Source organism: Mustela putorius, unplaced genomic scaffold (assembly GCF_011764305.1).
Source record: "Mustela putorius furo isolate JIRA1106 unplaced genomic scaffold, ASM1176430v1.1 tig00000145_pilon_pilon_pilon, whole genome shotgun sequence".
Classification (NCBI taxonomy): Eukaryota; Metazoa; Chordata; class Mammalia; order Carnivora; family Mustelidae; genus Mustela; species Mustela putorius.
The window spans coordinates 22565904-22580018 of NW_025421294.1; the positions used below are offsets into that span (position 1 = coordinate 22565904).

At 38.9% G+C, this 14115-nt stretch overlaps 1 protein-coding gene across 3 annotated transcripts in view; it reads right to left on the minus strand.

Moving 5' to 3' along the window:
* Positions 1-14115, minus strand: part of CTNNA1 (catenin alpha 1) — a 182597-nt gene that overhangs the window by 71908 nt on the left and 96574 nt on the right. The gene's annotated exons all lie outside the window — the stretch shown is intronic.

Consider the following 14115-nt stretch of genomic DNA (forward strand, 5'->3'; position numbering starts at 1 on the left):
AAGCGAATGACGGGGTGCTGGTGGTTGGGTGGGGAGGGGGTTGGGGACAGCCCTAGCCAAAAAGCTACCATGCCAACAGCTAGCAGTTCTGGAATAAGAAGTTGCTCTGTCACAAGCCTTAGGGAGTGGACAAACTGCTATCCATAGGGATCACAGGGCCTAAGGTTGGCTCCTACCCTGCCCAAAAGTGGACTGCCACCACATCCTGAGGAGCTTCAAAAAGACTGCCTGTATCTAGCAAACAGCAACTTGGCCTTTACCTTGGCAGTTATCTGGTGGGGAAAGACACTAACAGCACCTTACATACCATTCCTGGGAGGGATGGCCATAGGTGCTGATCATGCTGAGATCTCTAGGATCCCCATATACCCTACCCCACTCTGAGACACCAGCTCAGCAAATATGGATAGGGAAAAAGAAGGTAAGATTTTTAAGTAGTGGCCTTTGCTTATAATAAACAACCCCAGGATAGGATGCTATGTCTGGGCAGCATGGTGGTGGGGGGTGGGGGTGGGGGGGTGTGCAGAAAGTGCCCTGGTCTCAAGGAACTGACTGCCAGGAGCTGCCACATTTGACTGGATGTACTTGCTACTTCTCTAGGCCCAGAGCAACGCAGCAGGACTACACCGCAGGAAGAAACAAGGCCATCCCTTTCACCCAAGATTAAGGGAATCAGAGAGCCTAAGAGAGCTATCACACCAGGAATCTCAGCAGTAACAAGGGCAGAGACAGGAACCTCAGCACAAAATTTTACTGTCAAACTCATCATGTATGCACTAGAAGGCAGAGGTGATGGTGGTTTCAATTTGCACAAAGAACCGAATTCCTATACTATATGGAGTTAAAAGAGCTTATTAACCTAATTCTCGTACTTTTAAATCTTGAAAATCCCATGTAAAGCTACATCTCATTTCTTTATCAGCTATTTTAATTAGTTTTGCCTGTATGCCACAGCATTCTCAGGTTCCCACTCAAATTTATAATAGATTTCTTCAAGGTCTGTTTCAAGTGATTTTTTCCCCTTTCTTTAAATATATCTAACCAGCTGGGTACTCAAATCTCCCTTAGACAAAATGTACTACAAATCGTCTTTCACAAAGAGAGAAAGAGAGGTGAAAAATCATAGCTATTCCAAACATCACTCCTTCTTAGCATGAGATCCTCCTCACCAGCCAAAGTTTGGGGAACACTCTTTAGGGACACATGTTGAGCCTCCCTTCAGGGGACATTAAAGAGAAAGAAATTTCCAAAGGCAAGTACAACGAGGCACCCTATCCTGCAAAGTCTGCAAACTGAACATACACCAACCCTGAATACATGGAGACCCAAGAGCAAAGTCTACCACATGGCCTCCCACATGGGTCTCAGGACCTCCCACCAGAACCCCAACATGAATAAGCATCTGTGAAAAATTAGCCTGAAGGCAGGGCCAATAACTCTACCACCACGCTAAGACACAAGACACTCTTTCCTCACTTGAGAACCAGATTTTATAACTGCAACCCCAGAGACAAACCCAAAGCAGTTTTACAACTTTCATCAAGACACGACCAAAAACTATGGTAGAGAGATATAAAAATGTTTTAACTTCACTAACTGACTCTCCATTCAAAATTGTGTTCAGAGCACAAGAACTCCATGTGTGTGTAATTTAAATATATACATGTAAAACGTGTAAGTTGCTTCTTTTGAAAAATTAGAAACTATACAGCCACTGATATTAGCCCACCTACTTCATCACCATGAGAAGCAAAAAAGTTCCTCAAGATAGACTAAAACATTTCCCATGACCTAGCTGCCAAATATACAGAGAGCAACTGCTCAGCACCTTACACCTTTGAAAACTATTTATCATTTCATATAACTTACTTCTATGAAGTCAAGGAAACAGAGCTTTATACATTCACATGAAATAAATGGTTCATGTATTTTTTAAAGATTTTATTTATTCATTTGAGAGAGAGCCATACAGAGATAGAGAATGAGCAAGGAGGCAGGAGAGAGAGAAGCAGGCTCCCCAGTGATCCAGGAGCCCTACTAGGGGCTCGATCCCAAGACCCAGGATCATGACCTGAGTCAAAGGCAGATGTCAAACCATCTGAGCTACCCAGGTGCCCCAAATGGTTCAAATATGGATATTAAAAGATCAGAAGCAGGGATTCTTAACTCTAAGGGTCCAGGATATGTTTCATAGAAAGCAAGAACCTCTTGAAATTACAATGTAAGTATTTTATGTATGTCTCAATATTTCACCAGATTCTAAAGAGTTGTGATAACTTATTAAAAAAAAACAACTTATTTTTAAAAAATGTATTTAAAAAGTTTATTATTAAACTTATTAAAACTTATTAAACTTATTACTTTTAAAAAGCCCTAGCAGAATAATGGGACAGTTATTTCTAATATACATTAATTTGACCTTGACCTTCCCCTAGTGGATAAGGCAAAGAACAAAACCATGAGCTTTCATCTGATAAAAGCAGCACACAGTTTATTTGGGGTAGAGATACTTAAGAGTAAAATCCTGTGAATTACTTATAAAACAGAGCCAGTTGCAGGATCAGTAAGAAAAAATGTCAGACAGTATCTCCAAGGAGGTTATGAAGAACAGACAGATTTGTTCTTCGTGTAAATCCTTGAAAAAGTTAAGAGTAAGAAGCCTACCTAAGCATGTTGCATGCTTTGTGGTGACCCAAGGGTGAAGCCTATATAGTCAGCAAGAATGAATGCGCACCTACTTGGGAGAGCAGTTAACGTCTCCTCCTTATCACATCCCTGCGACCCAAACTACAGTGTTCCATCACCTACAAGACATTTGGTGAATATCTGCTCCATTACAACATGAGGAGTACAACTTAAAATTTAAAAATCTTTTAACTACATCAGGAATGAAAAGCAGCACATTCCATGGATAATCTTTAGTGCTGATGATAACCCTAACCACTCTCCTTGGGTAAGAATCTTAAAAATGGTAACTAATTTTCTAAGAAAGAATGCATTAAAAAAGATAAAGCATTCACTGGTCTGATGGCTGTCACAAATTTAACTGTCCCTCATTCTATAATTATCAGAAAAAACATTCAGATTTCAAAAGGAGTAAAGAGCACAGTGATTAAGAGACCTATTCCACACTTGTGCCTGTGACCACGGACAAGTCCTTCAACCTCACTGTCCCTCGAGCTTCTCATCCCTAACATGGAATTAATAGTAGTAACAACAAAAGGGGAATCAAATTCACGTAAAGTACTGAGAACAGGCTAGAACAGAGTAAAGGTTCAATAAATGCTTGCTATTTTTTTAACTGCAGTATGTGGAGAGCGAGATGCAACAGATCCATCAAGTAGAGAATATAATCACATTAAAAACACGTTAGACCTCACTCAGCATTATTTCAGGAACCTCTCTGGTTTCTGGTCTCCCTTCCCTCACTAAGCTAATGCATAGTATCCAAAATTAAGACTCATAGCAACAGCTTTTAATAAGCCAACAGACTGGATACACTTTCTGTGTCTAGTACCGATATAAAACTAACCACATTACTCACAGCCAAGTAATCTGCTTTATAAAATGTATTATAATATTATGTATGACATTACTTTGGCTTTACGAATCAAGGCTAAATTTCAAAAGATAAAATCCCTAATTCCAAAATTCATTCTGAGTAAGGCAGTCACTTAAAATCCAGTGATGTCTTTTTTCCTTGTTCAATAAAACTATATGTGACACATGTATTACCCATTATCATAAACAGATACTATTTTTCAAAAGAAAGAAGAAATAATCTCATTGGTATCTCAGCTTCTGACAAGTTTCTTTTAGGACAAAATACACGGCTGAGGATTAAAGATCACGATTATGTTTATTTTTCTTTTTTTTTTTTTTGCTTAGAAGATAAATGCCTTCAAGTCTACCACATCTAATTTAGGAAGAAGCCCATCCAACTGTGGCAGATTTGGTTTGTAGGCAGATTTGCTAGAATCATTGATATGAAGGGAGGTATGAAAATGTACAACCACAAAGATAACTTATCAGTTCAGTGCATATAGGAGGGTTATGTTTCATGATTGCTGATGATCCTCCATTTTACCAAAATGTTAAATATAAAGCTTATTCAGAATTAGCCTGTCTGAATGAATACACACATTATTATGGCCCAAATTTTTTTAGACAAGAACTTTCTTAGTCTTCCTAAGATCATGATCCAGTTTATCCAGCAAGGAAGCACATTTTATCTCCTCCTTCATCCACAACGTTTCTCCATTTTCCCACATCTCTTGACACTAGGCTTGCTTTCTGATCCTCAGTTTTACAAACTTTTCCCATACCCGATTATCCAAGGAAATTCCAAGGAAAAGCACCTTAATGAGCAGAAACCAGTCAGCTGCAGTGTATTCAGGCTGAGCACCAATCTTCTATAAAAAATAACCCATATATTTATTTATTTTTATTTTATTTTTTTTTTTGAGAGAGAGAGAGCATGCGAGCGCACACGCATGAGGGGGTGGGGGGCAGAGAGGGAGAGAGAGAAAGAGTATCAAGCAGACTCCATGCTGAGCATGGAGCCAAACGCGGAGCTCAATCTCATGACCCTGAGACAGTAATAGGAACAAAATCACTCACCAGAGTTGCCCTCTCAGTCTACCCTTCCCTTTGTAGAAGATTCAAGTATCACATGTTCATTTGTTTTGTTTTTACTTTCAAAAGACCAAAAACCCAAGTCATTTGAGAGAAGTACCCTTTTGCACTAATAATTAGCATTCACTCTGGCCAGCTCTCTGGCCAAACAAAATTCCCAACACCTTTCACATCTTTAATATGAATAGTTATTTTACTGGTTTTATTCAGGGGTGGGGAGCGTGCCTTGGGGCAAAGAGGACATGGGTACACAGGACATGGTTATGAAATTTTCAGAAATGTCGAATTCTTGGGGTAAGGACAGGCCGTAATCCTTACCCCCCTCATCTATGCTGTAAAATTTTATACCAGTTTTGTCAGGATTCCATAAAATTGGCCACAAAAACAGTGATCTTTCATGTGTAAGTACTTTCTGAGTTTTTGTTCCCCAAAGGAAAAAAAAGACATGAGCATGAGACCCTGATAATGCTAGGACTGCCACACGTGGCACACACAATAACAGCTGTGCTCACAAGTGACTCTGATGTTGCTACTCCTCTCTCACCAACCTCCCTAACTTACCGGGAAGCTCACAAGGGGAAAAAAAAATAGCACTGGGAAAGAAAAGGAAAAGAATCACCACTCTCAGCACACTCTTGTAGGCATCTAGAACACTGCCATATCACCACGTCTTCCTCTTTCCTGACAACCCCTTCAGGCCAATGTGTGCAAAACTGCTCTCTGACACTTGCCATCAACTTTCAACAACTAAACCCATTTTATTATAGTGTTAAAACTGCCAGTCTAACATTTATCTCTTACTCTCCATGAAAACCTAACAGCAGGTGGTCAGGCATTCTCTCCCTTTGTGAAGCAGCATTTCTGAGGTGTCAGAAAAACATCACAGCGCATAAGTGATATCACCCATTTCGTGCTCACTTAAAATTAGAAGTGAGAGGAATTAGATAAAATGTGAAGAACTGAACAAACTATAGTTTATTTAAAGTCTAGCTAGTTGACATTCCCACCAAAGGCATCACCATAAATTACAAAAACTATTAAACAAACATATTTCTATAAAAAAAAACACAAATCGACTAGCCTCCCAAACATATAAACAGTATTTTGAAAATCTTGCCTTTTAAATATTTTATGTGAATTTTTAAACACACACACACACACACACACACACACACACACACACACCCTTCCCCTCAGTTTAAATTGAAGGCAGGGTGGTCTGGGGATTAGATAAAACCCAAGAAAGGCTAGCTGATTTTGCTATTAACTAACATTTAAACTTAATTGAATTCCAAGCCTTTGTTACCAGCTGGAATTGAGAATATTATCTGGGAAGGGGAGAAAGATGGGAAAGACTGAGATTCAGGTTTTGACATACTAAAATTGAAACGTTTATTAGCTATTCAAGTAGAGATGACAAGTCCAGGATAGAGATCTAGACTGGAAATAAAAATTTTGAAGTCATCATAGTAAACATGGGTATTTAAAGTCACAGAACTGAATGAGATTACCAGGGGGGATGAGTACAGATGGAGAAGAGACCCAGAGAAAACACATCTTCCTCCTATGTCAATCTGTGGCATATTTAAACAATATCTTACCAAATGGCAGTCAACAAAAAAATGACAAGTTTCAAGGGCAGCATCCCTTCAACATCAAAGTCACATGAGCAAAGAATGTTCTATTGGAAAACAAATGGGAATAAAGTCAGCCTGATTCAAGAAAATTACCTTGAAACATTACCTATCAAAGAAATTGTTGCTAATTAATGGTCTGCACATACACTGTTTTAGAAGTGAGAATGATTACTACCATAACAAGTCCATCATTCATGGAACCTTGCATGGAGCATACCTAGTAGATGCTAGATATGGCCCTGTCCTCAATGAGGTCAGTGCAATAAATTAAAGAACCAATCAAAGATCATGGGACAATCAGAAAAGCAGGTTTTAAGCAGGGCAAAGGTACACCTAGCTCTTGTACTTGAACTACAAGATAGTCAAATATTCACTAAAAAGATAACCATATTTTCTCTGATAGTGATTTGGTTACAAAGTATGTGTGCTGATCAAAACTCATCAAATAGCACACTTACAATCTGTACATTTGTGTACAAAATTTTCCATAAAAAAACTGAATTCCAGTGCATGCACGTCGCAGTGTTTAGAGGTAAAGTATACGAGTGTCTGCAAAATGATTTTAAAATACATCTAAACAATAAGATGGATATAGGGATAGATAAACATGTGATAAAGCATCTAACAAAATGTTAATCACAAAATCTAGGAAATGAGTGTGTGCGTGTGTGTGTCTATATATATGAATGAGTGATCACTGTACAATTCTTCCAGCTTCTCTGTATGAAAATTTTCTTAATAAAATGTTTGGAGGAGGGGGCGCCTGGGTGGCTCAGGGGGTTAGGTCTCTGTCTTCGGCTTGGGTCATGGTCTCAGGGTCCTGGGATCGAGCCCCGCATCCGGCTCTCTGCTCAGCAGGGAGCCTGCTCCCCCCACCCCCCCGTCTCTGCCTGCCTCTCTGCCTACTTGTGATCTCTCTCCGTCAAATAAATAAATAAAATCTTAAAAAAAAAATTGGGGGGAGGAAAGGAAAATATAAACCTACAGTTGTAATTTATGGCATTGACAGTCTACACACTATTCCTCTCAATTGAACCAACAGCATTACATGATGGTTAATAGCTTAGACTCGAGTCAGACTAGGTTCAAAATATAGCACATCCACATGCTACCTGTGAGATCTTGAGTCAGTCACTTATGCCTTAAAGGTACATAACTCATGCTCTGAAGAATAATATGGGAATATGTGCATAAGAGGTTGTAACATTTCCTGGCACACAGTAATTGCTAAAGCATAAGCTGTATGATAATGATGATGACGACGACTACTAAGTATTTTTAAATATTTCAACAAGTACTACTTCAACTTCCACTATGAGAAAAAACAATATTCATTGAAGAGCTAAAAAAGAAATAAAGAAAATCGGCCAAAAAATGTGGACAGTGCTACTTAGATTGCTGATATTCAAAGAACAGGGAGGGCAAAGAAGAATGTAGTGGAAAAGAAGCCGTTAACTGAGCTGCAAGTACCAACAGGATTTTAATATAGCTGGGTGCAGGGGCAGCCAAAACCACCAATCTGACAGAATCTACCAGTAAGTACAGCTAAAGTGAACCGAATGACAGGGAGACTCGGAACCAGAAAGGGTGTATAGACTTAACATGGTCAGCAAGAGCAGCCATTCCAGATCTCTGGAGATGGCTGGGATATATGATCAAAGCAGTGATTAAGAAAAATGTACTCTGGCAATCTTCCTTGTTTTGCTGAGAAACAAGGCCTGCTAAGGAAGAAGGATAAGGGAAAGAGATTTATTTAAAGGACAGGCAAAAGGATAAGAACCAACGGTCTGCTGAGAAAGAACAAACGGCTCTCTTGAAGACGCTTGCTCAAGACAAACAGGCAGAAAGTTATGGTATGAGGGGGAAAGGAGGTAAGACATCATTCATTCACCAAGATGCGCTAAATAAAAATAAATAAAAAAATAAAAAGAGCCTCTGGGTTCCAATATTACATCTTGAGGGTTCACCTATTAATCTCCAATCTAAAACTATTTTCTGAAAAGACAGTTTCTCCACATTTTTGATTTGCAGGTCCCCCCCCCCCCCGTCAATTAAGGGACTTCCTCTTATGAATCAGACACACAGAAAAAGGCAGGACCCGTTTCTACTTTGTCAAGTATGAAGCAAAGCTCTTGCCAGGATCCCATTCATTCTAGTAAAACCTACCCCTTTACCACTCTTAGTTATAAACTGTTAACATTTTTGCAAGATAAAAGTCTTAAACTTTTAGAACAATCATTTCTGACTCCCTAATGTGGTACAAATACTAAACAGAAATGGAAGAGCACAGTGTAGTGACAACCTGTTAATTTTACTCCCTCACATGCTACAAAAGAATCTTAATGTAAGGTTTAATTTGTTACTTTCATAAATAAGAGGTTCTTTAATGACTTCACTGTTAGAAATCTCAGTGGAACTGCTGTTTTTGTTAAAAACTATGTGGGGTATGACTGCCAATACGATTGTAATAAAAGCTCAAACTGTTATCTACCTCCCATCCTAATAACAGAAACTGAAGATGAAACATGATATCTTAAGGGTTACACTTCACAATCAACAACCAAAACAAGTTTCGGTATTTCAGAATCCCTTCATTCCCTACCTGGATTTAACTCTAACATGTTTTTCATTCCCTCCCCATAATCAAATACTTTATTCTCCTTTAGAAATATTCTTTCAGAAATCGTAATTATGGAAGCTCTTCAGTATGTCTCAAATATGTACACCTCTTTTTTTCCTCCACATTTGATATTATAATCAAGACTAGCTAATAAATTCCTTCACTTAGGCAAACCATGAAAATTATAAGATATGAAGACTTTTTCCAAGACTTAACAATTATACATTAATTTTGATTTAACAAAAGTTAGGAAAAATTCAAATGGGGAGAACCTACCAGAAATCAACTCTTGTTGCTTTTGTTTCCAGCTCTTCCTTTTTACAAGAAAAGGGACTAGTTGTTCTTTCTGCTAAAACAGTAACAGAGTGGAGACCCTGTCTCACCAACCAAACACTATATGAAGTGTGAATGCTCCATACACCTTCAGGGAACTGTCCACAACTAAGAACCATTGGTAAAACAGCATTCTACGCTAAAAGGAAATTAAAATTCAACAACATACAAATTTTTAGGAAACAGGGAGAAAAAATATTTTATCCAATATGTGTTGGATTTTTCTGTCATTGCTGTTATAAAGGCTTTACTGGTAAATCTGCAATTTCCTGCATCCACAATAATACTTATTTACAGGAACTATACATGAGGGCTGGCTCGTTAGTCTCCTTGGTTAAAACATAAAGGTTAAAAAGATAGCAACGGGTTTGTTCTTTGTAGGGATCAGTTTTGGTCTTCACATTCAAAAATCCCCCAAATCCCAAGCTCCAATGTTGGGAGCCTGGGTGACACAGTTGGTTAAACAACTACCTTTGGCTCAGGTCATGATCCTGAAGTCCCAGGACTGAGTCCCACATCAGGTTCCCTGTCTGGCAGGGAGTCTGCTTCTCCCTCTGACCCTCCCCGCTCTCATGTTCTTTCTCTCATTCTCTCTCAAATAAATAAAATCTTCTTTAAAAAAAATCCCAATATATTTTCTCTATAAACTGAAATTATCTGTCAAGGGTTACAACTGGTACTTAAAACTCCATGGGAATCAGTGAAAATGCACTGCCAGTGCTGCAGAGAAATCCCAGTGTATATCCCACAGGGTAAGAAATCCCTTTCCATGCAGGATGACATTATTAAAAAGACATTACCTCTTTTAATGAATACCATCTATGCACTATAAGGAAGGGTAAGAGTACATCACAATAAATCAGACAAAAAAAAAGAGGGGCACCTGGGTGGCTCAGTCAGTTAAGTGGCTGCCTTTGGCTCAAATCGTGATCCCAGGGTCCTGGGATTAAGCCCTGCATCGAGCTCCCTGCTCAGTGGAGAGCCTGCTTCTCCCTCTCCCTGCCACTCTGCCTACTTGTGCTCTCTGTCAAATAAAGAAGTAAATCTTTAAATCAGACCCACCCCCCCCCCCCAAAAAAACTGGGAAAATGTCCCCCAAAAGACCCCATGGGCATTTCTTCCTTAATAGAGGGATTTAGTGGGTTCAAATCAATTCTGCCCTTAAAATCCTTTACTGTTTTCCCTGTACCCCAAAATGTCTGTATTTCACACTACTGCAGTTGGAGGAGTTTGTCAAACCATTCTTTCTTCCTCTTCTTCTCCCACTCAAGTTTCTCTCCAGTGATGCTTGGCAACCCACTCATTCATCTTTTCATTGTCTTTCCTTACTTGGGAGCTCTCGAGCATTTACACTTTTCTCTTAAGTCTATGTAAAAAGAGAGTGTGTGTACAGCCACAAGTACATGTGTTCAGTTAGGGAAAAATGGAAGCAAAAAGACCCGTGATCAAGACAAAACAGCCTCTATTTATTTCACAGAGAAAGCCATTATTTAGCTCATTTCTTGTCAAAGATTTTCTTTTTTAACTTTGGCTCCTCCCTTAAATTCGAGTCGTGTACCGGCCATTTTTACTTGATTAGAAAAAGAACCTCTCACTTGAATATGTTTAGCGTCACATTCAATGCTCGCATTCAGAAACTTGTATATCTATAAATAAACTGCAGATATCCACACAAATTTTGCAGATGCGGGTAAAAATAAAAACAAAATAAATATTCTCAAAACTATTTACAAGTATAAAAATCCTGCAGATGTGATGTCAATGAGAATTGTGAAAGGCAGGTTTATCATATTTTGCTAGAGAAGGAAAGGCTCTGAAAACCATCACTACAGCAGTTCCCTGACTGGTTGTCTTCCAGCCATCCAAGTCAAATAAATTTTGATGCTCAACAATTAAAATGGCCTGTATGAAAGAATTTTTATAAAACCTAACAGCTCAAAGTCAGGCAATTAATTACTATCTTATATTCAACCATGAAATTTTTACAAAGGAGTCTGTATTCACAATATGTCAATGTCAAACTCTCATTTGAAATGTGAAAATTCCTTCCTAGAACCACTGAGCTCAACACTCCTTTCTCCTTTTTCTGTACTATTTCTGCATGTGTTTCATACACACACATACACATAGCCACAGCATATTCCTTCTGAGTATTTTTATCCTATTCTTCTGTTTTAAGTTCCTTTTTTTTTTTTTCTTTTTTAACTTATTTGAGACAGAGAGCTCGAGAAAGAGAAAGAGCACAGGAGAGGTGCAGAGGAAAAAGAAGGCGGCGGCTCCCCCCAGAGCAGGGAGCCCAATGCAGGGCCCAATACAGCCCCTATTTTTGTTCCATTCCTAAGAAAGAATTGGAAATGTGCCTTTGTTGTACAGTTATGGAATTTATATTTCTTTCCTAAAGAGTATCCACTAATGGAAGCTTCTAAGTCTCAAGCAGTAGCTATTACTTTAAGTTAATTCCTGATTTAATAAAACTGATTGAGCACAGGCGCACCTGGGTGGCTCAGTCAGATAAGCATCTGCCTTTGGCTCAGGTCAAGATTTGGGTCCTGGGATCAAGCCTGATGTGGGGTACCCTGCTCAGCAGGGAGTGTCTCCCCCTCCCCTGGGTATGTGCTCTCTATCAAATAAATAACACCCCCCACCCCACGCAAAACAAAAAAACACAACCCACCTGACTGAGCACACAATTAGTAAATGTAGGAAATGTCCTGTCATTTACCTACAAGCATTTCAAAGACCAAAAGAAAAATAAAGACCTGTTAATGTTAAACTAAGTTTGGACCAATTCTGCAAAATTTAAACTCAAGTAAATATTTGCTAGTATAACTTGATACTTGACAAAGTCATATTTCAATTCACTAGAGGAAAAGATGGCCTATTTATTAAGTCCCAGGGCACCTGGGTGGCTCAGTCATTTAAATGTCTGCCTTCAGCTTGGGTCATGATCTCAGGGTCCTGGGATCAGCCCCCATCGGGATCCCTGCTCGGTGGGGAGCCTGTTTCTCCCTCTCCCTCTACCACTCTCCCTACTTGTGCGCTCCCACTCACTTGCTCTCTAATGAAAATCTTAAAGAAAAAAAAAAGTCCCTATCCAAATGGAAGAAATATTAAATTAGAACACGTACCTCAAAACAGGCAGATGAAAGATTTTGACATTATTTGTCCTGAGCCAATTTAGCTAATCTGGAACTACATTTCCCAGAAGTCCCTTCCCTGTACAGTTCCACATCACACTGGACCACATGAGACAACCTTGCATGAGATTTGGAAGGCAAAAATGAAGCAGCAACCATCTTTCTTATGCTGGCAAGGTTGGTACAGGTACAAGGCACTAATGCAGGTCACACACATTATAGCTTTGCTGGCTCCTTTTGTTAAAATAGGGCAACAATCAAAACAACTCCTACAGGATTTTCTCCTTCAGCTTTGCTGACTTCTAGGTCAGGTGCATATCTAAGTCTGTAATAAAGGAAGCCATTTTCTTCAGGAAATCTCTGTCATCAAAGTTGGAGGCACAGATGTAATAAGAGGCCAATATGAGTTCCAGACTGTTCCCATGAGGCCCAGTTCATGTTCCAGAGTGACCCGGTTTCACAGGTACTACCTTTTCTTACAGACTGCATGCTCTGCTCATCTCTGGCTCCAGCACCAGATACATAAGCCAAAGCCTCATGCAAACTATTTAATCTGTTCCCATGATAGCATGTCAAATCACTAAACTCCTTATGTCTTTTATAGTTGCTCTACCTTGGTGAATGAACCCTAAGTGACACAAAGGGTGTGTGTGTGTGTGTGTGTGTCTGTGTCTGTGTGTCTGTGTGTGTGTGTTATGTGTAATTAATCCAAGGTGGGAAAGGAATCTATACCCTACAAAAATCCCCTAGCTGCAAAATAAGAGATAAACACATATAAATAAAAATAAAAACAGAACTCTGATATGGTGGAGGGGGGGGAAAGGGAAGAAAATCATAAGCAAGATCAAAAGGCAAAGGACAGACTTAGAAAAAACATATGCAATGCAGATGGGCAGGTATTAGGTTAATATCAATAATATACAAACAAAGAGCTCCGGCAAAGAAAAAGACACGTAAGTCATTAGAAAAATGAGCAGAGGATATGAATAGGCAACTCACAGGAGAGTAAATTCAATGACCTACAAGGATATGAAAAAAATTATTTTAAAAGTGGCCAGGGAAATGTAAATTAAAATAATAATGAACTATGACCTCATACCCATAGGATCAGAAAAATTATAACACTTTCTATTAGAGGATGTAAAGAAAAGGCTATTTTCTGTCTTACATTAGTGGTAGATCTATAAATAGTTTTAGGCTTTTTTAGAAAAGCCTAAATCTGCCAACATCTCTTCAGATGAAGATATACATGTACATTAAACCCAGCAATTTCACAGAAATAAAATAATCTATTCTTTTATTCTCTATTCTCAAGAATCTATTTCATAGAAATAAAGCAGCAAACACAACGGTCTGCCACATTGTTCCTGATGCTTAAAAGAAATCAACAAAACAAACAAAAAAAATTAACCAAATGCTCTCAAGAGGGAAATTGTCAGGTAATTTATGATATATCCATACCATGAAATACTAGTCAGCAATCAAAAGAATGAATCAGAGGTAAACTAGGAGAAGTCAAAGACTTCCATGAGGTACTACTGAACAGAAAGATAACAGGTTTTAAGTAATGATCTCACTTTGAACAAGTAACTATGCAAAACAAAAAACAAAAAACTAACTAACACCTACAGTGGGGTTAGGGGTCTGGAGACTGGAGGTCTACTACATAAGTCAAGTATAGAGATACTCATACCTGACTGTTAACACTGGTTCTTTGGGGGAGAAAGATACGGGATGGGGGAGAAAGCTCAGT